We start from the raw sequence: 5,115 nt of genomic DNA on the forward strand, positions 1-5,115 counted from the left end.
GATAGTGAAGCGAAGTGGGTCAGATAGGAGAAGAAAGGATCTGCAGTTGAGTGTGTAGAGGGCTAGGTAGAGTCCGCAACTAAGTGTGAAAACCCCTGCAGTGGTGTGTGCAAGCTATTTTTGAGTCTGTAACATTACATTGAAGATCAATAAAAATAGATTCGAAAGAACTATTGTGTATTTCAGTTTATATTTGTTAATATTATATGTTGTTGCTAAATAATGTGTTTTATGGAATATTGACTAAATGTTGCGCGATTCCCTTTAATAAGATTTAATGATGTATGCACTGCATGTTTAAGTATTTTCATGAAGACTCTGATGCATTCTATAATGTTTACTAATAACTTGAGTAAATCTGCGTGAACCCTAATTTAGGACTACTTTCTGATGCACATAAGTGGATAAACTAAATGTTAAAGGTCCGTAACGATTGATCATAGACCTTCACAAAGGTCTGAAGGCCATTTTGACAGAGTTGAAGTAGTGCCCCCTAGGAGTGTATAGATTTGGGGCAATAAAAGTCATCACACTAGTCTCTGGATGTAGAAACTTGGTTCTTGCATCCCCCTATACTGCTTCAGGTGAGACTGTAGCCTACACTACTTGGGTTGTTGTCAAAAGGGCCAATGTAGTAGGGATTTGTTGGTTGGCACAACTAACTCTAAATCTGGGTCAGGATCACCTAAGCCAATAGTCGGGGACTTGAATACCACCTCTTATCCATTTGGATTAGTGGAACTGACTGGATATAATGGGACCAGTTTCCCAAATAAAATGTGATAGGATGGATAGGGGGTTGATTACCCAAAAAATAAGTGATAACGTATCTATTTATTACCCAAGATTTTAATTATACTCATGTGACCTACAATGGTTATCTTTAGTGTATGAGAATGAAGATTGATCAAACACTAACAAATATTGCATCAAATATCGTTCAAACACTTTCTCATATATGTATTAAAGATAATAGTCCTAGTATGTTCACAAGTGAATGAATACACAACTGCATGAAAAGAGATACATATGACAGAAAATATCAAGAGAAACAACCATCAATTCATAAGAAAATAAATACATAATGATAGAAATACCCAATGCATATAACTCTTCTCATGAAGTAAATAGCTCCAGTCCAGTCTTTTTCATTAAGATGGTTTCCAAAAGTGCAAAAGTGCAAGCTTCCAAAATCCTTCTTCACAAAACTTTAGGACTCTGATCTAGTTATTCTACTAAGATAAAGTTTAAAAGTACAAAAGTGGAATATTTTAAACTGTTTCTTTATAAAATTCCAGACCCCTTCTTCAAATATATGAAAGGGTTTATATAAAAAAAATAAAGTACAAAAATAGATATTACATGAATTTTATCAGGAGGTTTAAACAACACTCCTTAAAATAAGTGATAGAATTACAAAAATAGAAGTTGTTGCAATGATGAGCTCCAACATGTAATGGTGTCTACTCTTTCATTCAATGTTTGAGCTCATAGATATCCATCATCAGCTTGACTTTAGGAGGCTGACTCGTCCTCATGCGTAACTATACTATATACACTACATCTGAAAGGGTAGGAAGCATGTGGGTACATGAGTCAACAAGATAGTGTAGCATTAGCCATTGACTATGTCGGTTCACCAAATATCTCCAATATACTTCCCAATCAGATTTTGTTTGTTGTTTAATTGCCTCTTCTCTTGCGCTAGAAGTTTATTGACATTTTGTTTCTAGGACTTTGATATCGGGAAGACTCAAAGGTAGGCATTCCTGTATCAAATTAGCAATGTGAAAATGATCATTGATGGTTTCAATGAGATGATTTGTAGCATCGGCCGCTCTTGAAACTTCTCTTTTTGCATGCTTTAGTTGAATATTCCAATCGGTGAAAATTATTTCATTATGGGATTCTGCTATCCTGGGAAGATCTGCTACTCTTCGCTTTAGAGTATCCTGCCATGTTATGTATCGTGAAATCTTATCATCAATCTCATTAAAAGTGATCCTCATTTCAGATGCTTGATTCATCATTGAATCACTTGTCTTACACATTGGATTGATGATAGATAGCTTCTGACAGAATGTCGCACGTTGCCTTCATAATGAAGAATTGATTTCTAATGCTTCTTTTATAAAATCCTCAACCTTAGGATTACCTTTCAAATGATCCATAGAAAACTACAACTATTGTATTTGAATATCTTTGGCACTTAGTTCTTCTTGATACTAGAGCTTCAATTGGTATAATCTCTACTGTAATTTGGCCGTTTATGCCTCCATTTGATAGTCGACACTCTCTCTCTCTCTTCTGCCAACTACTGCTTTAGTTGTTGTATTCTTTTTTCTTTCTCCCTTATGAATTGTTTGACTTCCACTACTTTGTCAATAGTAGTAGATGCATAAGAACCTGCAAACTGTGATAGCTTTTCCAAAATTTCTAAAGGATCCATGGCGGTACCTTTACATACTACATCCATGGGTTCGTTATTAGGAATTATTGCTGATATTTTTTCTATTTTCCTCCTTTTTCTTTGTCATTTTACTACAGCCCGATGCTTGGGACTATAAAAGACATCAAGAGGAGGAATTTCCTCTACTCTTAGAATGAGTTCAGTTGAAGGGAAGGCTGAGATGATCTCAACTTCTTCTATGGTGACAAATTTTTCAGTATCCCTTCCAGTGAGAGAGCTTTGTCCAGTGTTTTGGGGTGTGTTGAATGTTGTTTCCATTTCAAAATATTTTTCCCCTTGTCGTCCTCTTAGCTATTGGTAAAATTGTTTCCATGCCTCTTCTAGTTTATTTTTTAGAGGGGATTCATCTGTATGCACCTTAGTGGAAACATCTTCCACTTCTCTATCCTTTGAGACCATTTTATATTCATTCTCCATGTCCTCTTCTAGACTCTTCTTTGGGCTCTTCTGTGAGTTGTGCTCTGAATTATGCTTTGAGCCTTGCTTTGAACCATGCTCTGAACTTTGTGTCAATTTATGCTCTAAAGTTTGTTCGAAACCTTGTTCTAAATTCTTCTCTGAATTATGCTTAAAACAATTTTTTGATTCCCTTTCTGAGTTTTTTCTTGAGCTATGTTCCTTTTGAACATTTGGATGAGGGATCTCTAACAAATCCAAAGGAAATTTTGTAGCTTTTCCCTTTTGTACTGGTGGAATTGAGCTATAATTTGTGGATTCAGTCTCAAACTAGCCAAATGTTCCACTTGTGAAAACTACTCAACAGACTCAAACAGGTCATCAAAATCATCATCCTCATGGCTGAACTGTCTAATTTTTACTTGGGTAGTGAAGTTCCATGCAACCTTACTGGGGTCAAATTGTCTGGTAGGAATGGTGGAATGATTTAAACATGTAATGTGATCAATTTCAAGTGCAACATGCTTGTCTTTGTGTAATGCATAGACACCGCATTGGATGGGAAAGGAAGGCCAAAGAGAATTTTTAGATTATTTTAGGGTCTTGATTATCCCATCTGCTACAGTTTGGTACGTGATTTCTTTTGCAAGCAATTTATCTCGTACATACCATGGGAGAACATGGGGACATGCTATGCTTCCAAAGACTTGGACATAAGTAAACAATTCTTCCCCAAACCTCCCTCCTATTCATATAAAATCAATCTTGGCCTCATCAAATAATATTGGGGCCCTCTTTTCAAAAATAGCTTAGCGGATAGGTACCATAACACCTTGGCAGATTTTGTTGAAATGGGTGTGGAAATTGGATTCCCGCAGGATTTTGTGACATGTATGAATGGGGGTAGGATCTTGAATAGTCCATTTCGACCCCATAGTTGGAAAATTGGTAGTGAAAAAAACTTCATCCATATTGTAGGCACTCATAAAAAATGGTGGGACTATTCTAGAGGTGACATTTTGGTTTTGTTTAAATTCTTGAATTTGGAGGGCAAGATTGTTAAACAAGATAGTGCCTGGATCCCTTATAAAATAATTTACTATTGCATCAATTAGGGGAACCCACTCAACAAATAACTTGATGGTATCAACATATCCAAACAATCTACACATCATAGTTGTGATATAATAGTAGGGAGGAATGAGAGACGATAAAATACATACTTGATTTCTCATGCTTGTTCTTGTTTGAATTGGACCTCCATTGCTTAATTGGGTCTGATGGTTCCTCATTCTTTGTTACAAAATTCTCAAGGAATGCATTATCATACACCTTTTGTGGGTCTGGTATATGATACATTCTCTTCAAGTATTTTGCTGTGAAGGACACAATAACTTTTTTCCTTGAAGTCTGGAATGTTCGATTGCCAATGTTAATATTCGCCATTATCGCTTTTACCATATTGGTGTAAGGTAAAATCTTGGCTCTAGCAGAAATTTTGTGAAGGAAAGAACTTTCAACTTCAAAGTGGGATGCGTTAGAAGAGGTAGTACATGGGATGCTTTAGAAGACGAAGAGATAATTATCCTTGGACCCTCAATCTCCAGCAACTGGTACATGGTTTTCCATGAGGAAGTACCACTGTTGATAGTGCATGTCGTTTCTGAGAATAGTGGGGGCATTTTTGTTACATTAGATGTAGAATATCGTGTGGCTTCCATGGGTTTCTTTCCTTTCTTCGACTTAGTCATCTTGTTACACAATTATTTCTCAGGTGAAACCTACAAATTGAGAATACAGAGGAATGAAGAGAAATAAGAGTTAAACATGGAAGCATACAAACAAACAAGGCCTTGAAATGATGGGAAGGGAAGTTGAAATGTGAATCAATATAAATAGGCCATCAAATGTCCTTTGGCTTTGAAATCATAAATACCTTTAGAATCCTTTAAGAACTAAAATCATGGCTTCATGTGATTATTTATTATTCATTCATACATCACATTGCAAAAACCTTTCCAAACAGGAAATAAAACCTATTTTCAAATACTCCACTGATATGTGATAGTGATATCATTGTATCAGTTTATTAAGTATGAGAGATGTGCAATTCCGATAGTCGCAATATCACAATATCGCAATCAGAGGTTTCCAGAATAGCGGAGAATGGATATGGGCGAAAGCTTTAATCAGTTATGAAATTGTGAGAAGCAATGTCGCATTGTAGTGGGCCCATGGGTTTATTATTA

The sequence above is a fragment of the Pinus tabuliformis genome, chromosome 6 (assembly GCF_031772625.1).
Source record: "Pinus tabuliformis cultivar Carrire ecotype Pingquan chromosome 6, CPIR1, whole genome shotgun sequence".
In the NCBI taxonomy this organism is placed as follows: domain Eukaryota; kingdom Viridiplantae; phylum Streptophyta; class Pinopsida; order Pinales; family Pinaceae; genus Pinus; species Pinus tabuliformis.